Raw genomic sequence first — 12,420 nt, forward strand, 5'->3', positions numbered from 1 at the left:
TTTCAATAGATAGGGTAGGCTTTGTTGGTATGACTCCTAACTCTTCATAGTATCTTCTATTCAGCGGTCCTAAGAGTCGAGCCACATAGCATACTCATAAGCTTCTTTACCGTCTTGTTCCACCACCTCCCCTTGTACCAAAGTCAGATTAAGAGGGTCTTCAATATGCGTCTTTGTCTCCACCAACTGGTCCACCACATCAATTGCAAAACAATTGTCACTAGCCGTAGGGTAGGTCATTGCTTTGAGCACATTAAATACAACTTCATCTCCTTATACCCTCAGCTTTAACTCTCCTTTCTGAACATCAATTAGTGCTTTCTCTGTTGCCAAGAAGGGTCTCCCCAGGATGATAGGAACATTGCTGTCTTCTTCCATATCCAGAACAATGAAGTCAGCTGGAAAGATGAACTTGTCAACTTTAACTAACACATCCTCAATGACTCATCTAGGATGAGCTAGTGATCGATCCGCCAATTGAAGAGTTACCGTGGTTGGCTTTGCTTCACCCAGCTGCAGTCTCTTAAACACTGACAAAGGCATTAAGTTTATACTGGCTCCCAAATCACATAGTGCATTTATTCCTTCAATTTTTCCAATAGTACAAGGAATAGTGAAGCTCCTTGGATCTCTGAGTTTTGGAGGGAGTTATTTCTGTAGAATAGCGCTGCACTCTTCAGTTAGAGTCACTGTCTCATAATCCTCCATCTTTCGCTTCTTTGACAAAATTTCCTTCATAAACTTCACATAACTTGGCATCTGCTCTAAAGCTTCAGCAAAAGGAATGTTAATGTGAAGTCTTTTGAAGACTTCTAGAAACTTGGTGAACTGCTTGTCTAAGCTTGACTTTCTGAGCCTCTGAGAATAGGGTATTTTCACATGATGATCAATGCTAATAGGTGGAGACTGTTGTGGTAGTGCTGGGCTGTCAGTAGCCTTCTCTGCTGTTGGTGTTGGTGTTTGCACTGGTTGAGCATTTATTTCTTCATCTACCTCAACTGGTTGTGGTAACTCAGGCCCATCATACTTCTTACCGCTCCTCAGGGTAATTGCTTTGCAGTTTTCTTTGGGATTAACTTCAGTTGTGCTAGGCAAATTTCCTTGAGGGCGGGTTGCTACCTGAGTTGCTAGCTTGCTCATCTGAGTCTGCAGGTCTTTAATTGAAGATCTAGTTTCAGTCATAAATTGAAGCAGTAAATCTATTTGCAAACTAGAATTTCCACCAGAGGCTTGTTGCTGATTAAACTGTTGGTTCTGATTTCGTTGCTGATAGAACCCACTGTTTCTTCGGTTGTTACCCTGGTTGAACCCATAATTATTGTTGTTGTTGTTCTGTGAAAAATTCCCAATGGCCTTAGCTTCATCCATTGGCAAATCATCCACATCTGCTTGACACTCCGAAAAGTGATGACTTCCTCCACATAACTCACAAACAATTTGGGCTTGTTTAGCTTGCCCTGCAATTATTTTTGTCAATGCCTCAACCTGAGCTGTTAACTTTGTGATGGCATCAACTTCTAACACACCAGCTACCTTCTTAGATTGACTCCTTTCAGTTGGCCACTGCTGATTGTTTAGAGCCATCTCCTCCAATAGATCATACGCCTCATTAGCACTCTTTCTCATAAAAGCTCCGTCCGCTGCTGCATCTATTAGAGTTCTAGTATTACCAACCAACCCGTTGTAGAAGTTGTGAACCAGCATCCACTTCTCTATACCATGATGAGGACACTTCCTGATCAAATCTTTAAACCTCTCCCAAGCCTCATGGAGAGATTCATTATCTTGTTGGCAGAAGTTATTGATTTCTCCTCTCAGCTTTGCAGACTTGGCTGGAGGAAAGAACTTTGACAAGAATTTTGTTGCCAGATCATTCCAGGTGGCAATAGAGTTGGGTGGCAAAGAGTTCAACCAACTCTTGGCTCGTTCTCTGAGCAAGAATGGAAACAATCTCAGTCGAATAGCATCATCGCTAACTCCATTAACTTTAAAAGTTTCACAAAGTTCCATGAAGTTAGAGAGATGCAGATTAGGATCTTCAGAAGGGAGGCCACCAAACTGAACTGAAGACTGCACCATTTGAAGGATGGCAGGTTTAATCTCAAAGTTGTTTGCATCCACTGCCGGTGGCCTGATACATGACTGCACTCCCGTCAGAGTAGGGAGAATGTAATCTCTCAAGCTACGACCATTAGCTTGATCTTCCACGGCACCTCCATTATTACCGTTATTACCCCCATTGTTTCCAGCATTATTGTTCACATTGGCAGCCATGATTTCTGATGTTTCAGCAGTTGCTGAAACTCTTTCTTGCCTCTTGTTCTTTCGATTCCTCCTGCAAGTTTTCTCGATTTCAGGATCAACTGGTAATATGACTGCTTGTCCTTGACGGCGCATACACTTAGGATTCCTGAAATAGATCAAGAAAATATTGCAAGAAAAAGGTTAGAAAATCAGCAAGAGAAAATATACCAAAGTAGAAGTTAGTATAATTTTATGTAATATTAATCTTTAAACAATTCCCCGGCAACGGCGCCAAAAACTTGTTGCTATAATTTATAAACACTACGCAAGTATACGCAATCAAGTAGTAAATCTCACACAGGTGAGGTCGATCCCACAGGGAATTGGATTAAATACCACTAAACTATACTTATAATTCTATTTGGCAAATCGAAAACAATTATGATTTCAGAAAAGTAAAGTAATTCAGAAAACACAAAACACAGTTAAAGTTTAAGCAATATGAGATGATAGGGAGGAGAATCCTGTTGTTGTTTACCCAAATCGTTAATGCTTAATTACTATCCTATTCTTGAAGTGAATGACAGATTATGAAATAACCTAGCTCTTTTCAGATCTTCTAGATTCTAAATCACATGTTATCTAATTAATTCCTTAATTAAACTAACATGAAATCAGCATTAAGTAATAATCTACTCGTCACATAAGTCATGTGAATACTTTCGTTTCACATAGAACATCGATTATCCCAATTTTAGCATTCTCAATTCTCACTTTTTCAGATTTCGAATTGAGATCATAGAGCATGCACAAGGTGATCAATCTTAAACATGAAATTAAACACAAATTAAGATAATTTCACAAACAAGAATTGAGGAATGGTAATTAAACATTAACTAGGCAAAACATTAAACAACAATCATCATCCTCCCTAAATGGGAAATTTAGTTCAGAAACAAATCCATAACCATTCCTAAAGCAATATTCAACATAAAGAAATTAAAGAGGAATAAAGAAAAGAACTGTTGGTGGATGAATTTCGGATCGTCACTTGAATCTCTGTGCTCTTCCTGCCGCTCTCTGCTGTATTTTAGGGTTTCTGATCGCTCACCCTGACTTCCGATCGCAGTTTTCTATTTATAACTAAAATTTAGGGTTCGATGGACGAAAATCCCCCTGGTCCGTACGGGATCTCGCCGCGGCCATATACACCCTCGCCGCGGCCAGATTGGTGTTGAAAATACACTGTTCTGTAAGGGGCTTTTGGCCGCGGCGAAGCTTCCTCTCGCCGCGGCGACTGGAGACCTTCTCGATGTCAATTTATTTTGTGATCTAGCCGCAGCCAAGCTGTGTCTAGCCGCGGCCAGATGTGCACAATACTTCAGAAATCGTGTTTTCCTTGGCTCAGCCCGTCTTTTGTTGAATTTCTGCCCCCGAGATCTCTTTTATTCCAAAGAACCTGAAAACATAGAAAACAAGCGTAATTCCGTCCCAATACAGCGAAAAACGCACATAAAATAGATCCGAAACCTAAGCTAAAAATAGCCTAACACTTGCCTTAGAGAATCTCTAGATTCCCTTTTTCGGCAGGCATCCGGAGGGGGCCTCTTTCCAACGGTTAAGGGACCCCCATTCCCCTTTTTGATCCTAGGGTTTGATATGGGGGCTAACTGCTAGATATTCTGTTTCAGATGAGTGAAGTTCTCCGCGACCTTCACACTCATTGTTTCTTTGGATTTGACCAAGAAATCCTCGACCTTCATCACATCCATACCATGTCAACCCCTGCCACTACCAGAGCAAAATCTTCGAAGTAGGGGCCAAAGAAGTTGGCCACTTTGGATGAAGTAATGAAGGGCCCGGTAGTCTACAAAAAGTTCGCATGTCGCCCTAATGGCTGGGAAGCTAATGAGCTACATTCAACACTGACTTGTGCCTACCAGCTTGGGGGTCTACCACCGTCTTCCTTGGGACGAAGAGATGCCTAATCATAACTACAACGACTTCGGGGCGTGGAGCCAGACCCACTTGATGTCCGGGGCCATGCTTTCGCTTAAGAATTACTTCATTGATTTTTTGGTCTTCGTTGGTCTTTCACCCTACCAACTTATTCCACAAGCCTACCGCCTGTTATCCAGCTTGTATATTTTTTATGTTGCCAGGAAATTGGCCCCGCCCAGTCTGGCTGAGATTCTGTAGTTTTATGAACTTCTATCAGTCCCCAAAAAAGGGGACAAGTTTAAAGACGGTTTTCATAAACTCTAGGCCCATCCAGCCAATGAGGGTCCAGTACCTTTCCACTTTCAGAAGAACGTGAAAGAGTACCACCATCGGTTTTTCTTTTCCTCCAACTTCAAAGCCTTTGAGCTCCCAAACCTCCTGACAGACTGGGTCAGGGTTCCTCCTATGCACCGCACCGCCCCCACTCAACACTTTCTAAACCACGCACAAGTGTTTGCTGGTTATAAAAAGGAAGAGTTGAACGTGGGGGACCTGGTCACGACGACCAACTGTAGGAGGGCCCGGTTGATTCTTGAGAGCAGTCTATGGATGACTTCAACTTGTTGAAGGTTCATTGCCCTAACGCTCGGAATCCTGGGACTAAGAAGGCGTTCTAGGAGGACATTATCTTGTTTGCAGAGGAAAAATATAATTAGTATAGATTCAAAATGGAATAGGAGCTAGTGTTTACCCGGGCGCAAGCCGCTTCGGGGAGGATCCCCCAGATGGAGGCAGGGAAAGAGAAAACCCCAATTTAGCCTAAGTTCCCATTTCCGGTTCCCAACTCTCGAGCCCCCAGTGCAGTACCTCTGGAACCTGTAAGTCCCCTTTGAACATTCACCTCGTCCCTTCTGTCCGAGACTATGCTGACCTAAGGCCAGTAGAATTTGATAACCGACTGTATAGTTTTCTAAAATAATCAATATGCATCCCTATTCACTTGAAATCAATCAAAAATGATTCAACATTTTATTTAAACATGCTCATCCATCACAAACAAACATTACTAAGGCTATGATACTAATTGTTGAAAAGAAATTTTACAATATCCTATTATTTTTCACAAAAATTATCATTTAACTTAAATAATAATTTTCTATAACATACATGCATTTGAATCTCCATAGCATTAAATTGAGTTAGAGTAAACTTATAGACTAAAAATATATCCTATTTTTATATTATATAGGCGAGGTTATTCTATTGACTAAAAAATAATAATAAAAAAGTAAGATAAAAAATTAAATTTGACTTTAATATTTTTTTATATAGTGCAGAAAGAAATATTTATTGATATATCTTATTAATTAAGTAGCTAAATAAACATGAAACTCAAATTTTTATTTTATTATTCAAAAATCTAAAGGTTTAATATTTTTAAAATTAATAAAAAAGAGTTATATATATTGTTATATTAAATGTGGCTATATTATTAAGAGATAGTGTTTATTTTTTTTTAATAATATAATTTCGGACCTTTATTTCGCAAAAGTTACTAATTGGACCCTCTGTTTTGTTAAATGATAAAATGGATCTTGTATTTTTCAAAATAGTACAAAGAGGACCCTGAACTGAATTTTTTGTCAAAATAAAATTAATAATAACTTGTTCTAGAGATGTTATGGCAAAAAGTTATATTTTCTGTTGGGTTTTGTGCCCTAAATAAAACTCATTTCAATGTAATCAGATTTGCTAGTTAATAAAGATTAGAAATAACATTTTATGTTGCATGGTTCACATGATTTATTTCATGATTGTAAATTCTATTAAGTCCAGAACATATGTATTTGTTAATGATTATAGTGTTGTCAGCACAGTGGAATATAATCTTGATTATATGTTCGAAAGTTTCATTCCCTGATTTGTCAGATCACTGGATTTAGACTGGCATGATAATCAGCGATAGGTATTCTTACACCTTGGATAAGTGTTATGTCCTTTCCAGGGCATTGGCAAAGTTTACCAGTATCGGATGTATGGAGTATATATTGGAAGGGACCGATATTGAACTTTGATTAGATATGTTAAATTTACCGTAATATCTGTTCAATTCAATATCACCTAGTTTATCCTAGATCTAATGATCTTAATCCTGACATGATTAGGTTCGACCTCAAGAATATTATACATGTTCTTTGATTTGTTAGTTAAGCCTACTTTTGGGTCAGGGTGATACGTACATTTTGGGAACATGATAGTATAATTGAGTGGGAGCGCTAAACATAGATATGGAATCTATAACTTCTATAGGTATTAAGAAGTGAAATGATGATTTCCTCTGAGCTTGGCTAAACAGAGATAAATGGTTGAGTACTCATTTCACTTCGCTGAAATATCATTTATACAGAAATAAGTGTTTTAAGGATAAAATAAATTGAAGGGTGTAACGGTAATTTAGTCCCTATACAATGTAGATCATCTATTAGAGGATCATTGATCAAATTAGGATTATAACAATGGATAATTAATAGTGTATCTATATCGTGGAACATATAGAGCTTCTATATGACTTAGAGTGCAATTCTAAGTTCTATGCGTAGATGCAACAAGGAATTAATAAGTCAGTGAGTTTACTTGGTAAGTTCTTGATCTGCTTATTGGAAGCTCGGTTATATAGGCCCATGGTCCCCATACTAGTTGAGACCATACTGCTTGTAAGACTCAGTTAATTGATTTTAATTAATCAATTATAATTCTAAAATTAGACTATGTCTAGTTTATGAATTTTCACTAAGCAAGGCCAAAATTGTGAAGAAAAGAGATTCTAGATTTTATTTATTAATTAAGAGACTTTATATGTCTAATTAATAAATATATTAAATGACAATATTATTTAATAATTAATTTTTAGTTATTAAGTAATTGGAATTGGCATTTAAGTGGTTAATTTGGAAAATTGGCATTTTTGAGAAAATGGGATAGAAAAATGACAAAATGGCAAAATTGCAATGTGGGGCCCAATAACATCCTATGGCCGGCCACACTAAGAATTTACCATTTATTTTTCTATTATTTTAATGCCAAATAAATCTAACCTAAACCTAGGTGGTTACCTATAAATAGGTAGTGATGGCTTCAGGAAAAAGATGATGCATCTCATTCCTTCAGAGAAAATTCTAAGCCTTCTACCTATACCCTAGCCGCCACTCTCTACCTCTCTTTTCTTCTTCAATTGTTCAGCCTTTGAGTGAATGAGTGAGTGCCCACACACATCAAGTGGTATCTCAATCATAGTGTGGAAGATTGTGAAGAATCCAATCAATAAGAAGGAGAATCAGCATCAAGGAAGGAGAGAAAGAGATCCAGGTTTAGATCTTGGTGATGCTCTGCTACAGAAAGGAATCAAGGGCTAGAGATCTGAATGAAAGGAGTCATTATATTCCGCTGCACCCAATGTAAGGTTTCATTAAACCCTTATGTGTTTATTTCATTGTTTTAGAATTTATATTAGGATGTTAATGAAACATACTTGTTAGTAAATCTAAATCCTGGTAAAATATTTCAAACCTTTTCTGTATCTATTCGTGTTATAAATTATTTTTAAGTTGGTTATATTAAAAAAATAAAACTATCAAAAATTGAGCTGAGGGTCTTATTTTTACTATTGTGAAAAGTATATGGTCTATTTTATCATTTAACAAAATAGAGGGTCCAATTGGTAACTTTTGCAAAATACAGGATCAAAAATAGTATTTACTATTTTTTTCTAAAAAAAAATTACAATTGAATGTTAAACTCACTAAATATATATCTATTATCATTTATTTATATTAAATGTTGATACATAACATAAAATATATTTTTTAAGGGTAAATACTATTTTGGACCCTTTGTTTTGTAAAAGTTACCAACTAGACCATTTGTTTTGTTAAATAACAAAATAGACTCTATATTTTCTAAAATGGTAAAAATAGGACCATGAGCTTAATTTTTAACAATTTTATTTTTTAGTATAACTAATTTTAAGACAATTTCTAACACGAACAGATGCAGAAAATGTAACCAATTTTGTTATAACATCTCTAGATCATGTTATTATTAAGTTTTATTTTGGTAAAAAATTATTTCAGGGTCCTATTTGTATAATTTTAGAAAATACAAGGTCCATTTTATAATTTAACAAAACAGATGATCTAATTGGTAACTTTTATAAAACACAAGGTCTAAAATGGTATTTACCCTACTTTTAATTGTAATTTAAATATAAACATATTGCACATATCTAAAAAATATCTTTCCATTATAATTTTTCTAATGCATTCTGTTAGACTTTTATTTGAGCTTTCATTAATTTTATTAGTTTTATTAAAAATTAGGTCGATTGGGTGGTTGTTTGTTATGCTAGCCCATATTGTTAGTGATCAATAGTTAATGGACTTAGCATCTGTGTGTGTAAAGGCTAGTTAAAGTACCAGTGTGTGCTTTTCTAGTTAACTGAATCTTTTGATGAGCAGACCCAGTCCAACTAGGATTATGTAGCTAAGTTTCCTCCTTAACTCTATAAATACATATTGTCTCATCACAATTGTATACTTTTGATGTTAGGTTTTATGCCCTAAATAAAACTCTTTACAATCTGATTAGTTATCAATATAAGAAATTTGAAGTGATTGATGTTTGCATGAATTTTACATGCTAATTGTTTAATATGTTTAATATGTTTATTACATTCATACACACAAAATCAGTTAAATCCAGATCATATGTTTATTCACAATTACAGTATCGTCAACACAGTGGAATGTGATTGTGATCATATGAATCAAAAGTTTTGGTCCCTGTTTCATCAGTGTTATTGGATTTACACTAATGTGATAATCAGCGATGATGTGTACTTACACTTGGAGTAAGTGTTATGTTCTTTCCAGGACATTAGTAAAGTATACTAGTTTCGAATGTATGGAGTATACATTGGACTGGACCGATATTGCAACTAAGTTAAGATATTACAAACTTACCGTTATACATATCTTTCCAAGTCAATATCAGTAGTTGATCTTAAGATTGAAAAGAATCTAAATCCTGATATGCTTAGGCTCAACTCAGGAGTGCTATTCATGTTCTTAGATTTATTAGTTAAGCCTACTTTCGGGTCAGGGTGATACGTATATTTCGAGAACATGATAGTATGATTGAGTGGGAGTGCTGAACATAAATATGGAATCTATAGCTTCTACTGGTGTATAGAAGTTAAGTGATGATTCCCTTCGAGCTTAGCAAATAGAAGTAAATGGATGAGCTCTTGTTTAACTGACTAATTATTAGATCACTAAACACCATTTACAGGTAGCTAAGTGTTTTAAGGGGCAAAATACATTGAGGGGTGAGAACGGTAAAGAAATCCCATCTCGATGTAAATCATCTATATAGAGGATCTTTAAATCACAATAAGATTATAACAATGGTTAAATGAGATAGTATATTGGTATCGTGAAACATACAATATGCTCTATATAAGTCTGAGAGTGCAATTCTAAGTTCTAAGAGTGGATTCAACGAAGAATTAATAAGTAGGAATTTACTTGGTAAATTTAGTTCACTTATTGGAAGCTCAGCATATAGATCCATGGTCCCCATTCTAGTTGAGAACATTCTGCTTGTAAGACTCATTAATTGATTCGTGATTGATCAATTATAATTCTAAAGTTAGACTATGTCTAATTTTATGAATTTTCACTAAGCAGGGGTGAAATTGTAAGGAAAAGAGTTTTCTAGGTTTATTTATTTATTAATAGACTTTATATGTCTAATTAATAATTAAATTAAATGACAATATTATTTAATAATCTATTTTAGTTATTAAATAATTAGTTTTGGCATTTAAAAGGTTAGAATTGGAAAATTGGCATTTTTGAGAAAATAGAGATAAAATTTGATAAAATTGCAAAATTAAGTAAGGCCCAATAACACCATATGGCCGGCCACTTAATGTTGATTTTTCAAATTATTATTTTCATTATTTTAATGCCAAATAATTCTAAACCTAGACCTAGTAGTTGCCTATAAATAGAAAGTGATGGCTCATTCACAACACATGCTTTCATTAGCTTTCTGACAGAAATTTCTCTCTTCAGAAAACTGAGCCTTCCTCACTCTCTACCTTGGCCGAAATACCTCTCTCTCTTTTCCCTTCATCTTTTTCGTGACCCTAGTGAAAGAGTAAGTGCCCACACACAGCAAGCAGTAACTCAATCATAGATTGGAAGACTGTGAAGGATCAAAGCTTGAAGAAGAAGGAGATTTGGGCTCAGATCTTGATTATACTCTGCTACAGAAAGGAATCAAGGGTTAGAGATCTGAGTGGAAGGAGACATTAATTCCGCTGCATCAATGTAAGGTTTTCTTAACTTTATATGTGTTTATTTTATCGTTTTAGAAAGTTCATATTTAGGATGTTAATAAACATACTTGTGAGTAGATCTAAGATCCTGGTAAAATAATTCCCAACAACTGGCCTCAGAGCCATGGTAATTGATTTACTTACATGTAATTTGGACTTTAAAACGATTTTTTGTATGTTCTTTGGATGGTATCATGTTGTATTGAGTGTTATTTGATGATTGATTGATGTTTGTGAAATTTTCGTGAAAAATAATTGTGATTTCGTTTCTGGAATTATTTTTATTGGATAGTATGGAAAACATTAAGCAAGTTAGCCTTTTACAAAACTTAATTTGGATTTTATTTGAATAAGTTATGATTTTTTGAAGATTTGACAAAATCGGGGCTGTGCTGATATTTTCCTGCGATCACAGAACTGTCCGTACAGTTTCGAATTTTTCCTTTTTTCTTCAATTTTTCATACTTTTTCATGGAATTAACTTCCAATTTTTTGTATGGTTTTGTATATATACTATTACTATTCCTAATTCAATTCTAATTGTCATTTTGAATTAATTTAATTTTTTTTTTTAATTTAATTCAAGATATTAGTGTAATTTGAATTTGAATAGAATTAGTATTTATCTTTTTGCTTAAAAATCTATCTTATTTTTAAATTTGATTATATTTTTTTTAAATTTAAGGTCAGATTTTTTAAAGATATGTATAATATCTTTTAAGATATTTATAATATTTTTTAAGATATTTAAAAATATCTTATCTTTTAAGATATTTATAATATCTTTTAAGATATTTAAAAATATCTTATCTTTTAAGATATTTTAAAAATATCTTATCTTTTAAGATTTTTTAATTAAATCTTTTTAGATATTTTGATCATATTTAAATTTAAAATAAGATATTTATAATCATGTAATTTTAAATAGATATAAGATATTTTGCTAACTTTTAAATTTTGTTATTTTATTTATTTAAATTAAATTTAAAATCTGAAAAGATATTTTATTTATCTTTTCTAATTTTTTATTTAATTTTTTTTAAAATAACATTTAATTTTTAAAAGTAGTTAGCAAATTTTTGAAATGATATTTAGGTTGGTTGAAACCTAATTTTTCAAAAAGTAGGTTTAATTTTAAATATTTTTTTTAATTTCGAAATTTAAATTATTATTTCCGAAATTAAAATATTTTTTTATTTTATTTTATTTTTCAAAAATTAAAATATATATTTTTTTAATTATTTATTTTTTTTCGAAATTATTTATTTAAAATTAAATAAATCCTACTTCCAACTATCCAGCTAACCTTGTTGCAGGAGTATGTGTTTTTAGCTTGTGTGTAAGTTTTAAAAACCTATTATTACTTGATTGCAAATAGCCATGGTTACTTTTTGCCAGATCTAATGATCTGATGGCTCCCTTGGTCAAGTTAATAATTTGTAACAGGTAAATTTTACAATCTTCTTTCATTTGTGTATGACCTAGCAACATAATAGGATCCATCCAAAGTGTGCCTGTGTGAGCCTATATGTTTATTTTGTTTTAATATAGATACATATAGGTTGTTGCTAAATAAAATGTCACACCATGATAGATTTTATTTAGGTCCATTTAGTTATTGGACCTATTCAATTAATAACAGTTATTCATTTTAAGGTTAAATTCCTCTCTTTTGGGCCTTGTGTGAGAGTTGGGTGCCATAGAAGTGGGTACGACATACTGAACCCAGCACCCCCTCACATGAACTACCCCAATTGTGAAGGCCCATTTGCCTGATTTGAATAACTGTACTAGGTTAATTATATTAGTTTGACCTAATAAAATTGAATTAGCAA

The 12,420-nt window shown here is 33.8% G+C and overlaps 1 non-coding gene across 1 annotated transcript; it reads left to right on the forward strand.

Moving 5' to 3' along the window:
• The first annotated feature begins 1,714 nt into the window (after nucleotides 1–1,714).
• On the forward strand, nucleotides 1,715–1,821 carry LOC133038653 (small nucleolar RNA R71). Its single transcript, XR_009688153.1, has one exon. It is a non-coding gene; the product is annotated as a small nucleolar RNA R71 (small nucleolar RNA).
• Nucleotides 1,822–12,420: the final 10,599 nt, after the last annotated feature.

Source organism: Cannabis sativa, chromosome 5 (assembly GCF_029168945.1).
Source record: "Cannabis sativa cultivar Pink pepper isolate KNU-18-1 chromosome 5, ASM2916894v1, whole genome shotgun sequence".
Taxonomy (NCBI): domain Eukaryota; kingdom Viridiplantae; phylum Streptophyta; class Magnoliopsida; order Rosales; family Cannabaceae; genus Cannabis; species Cannabis sativa.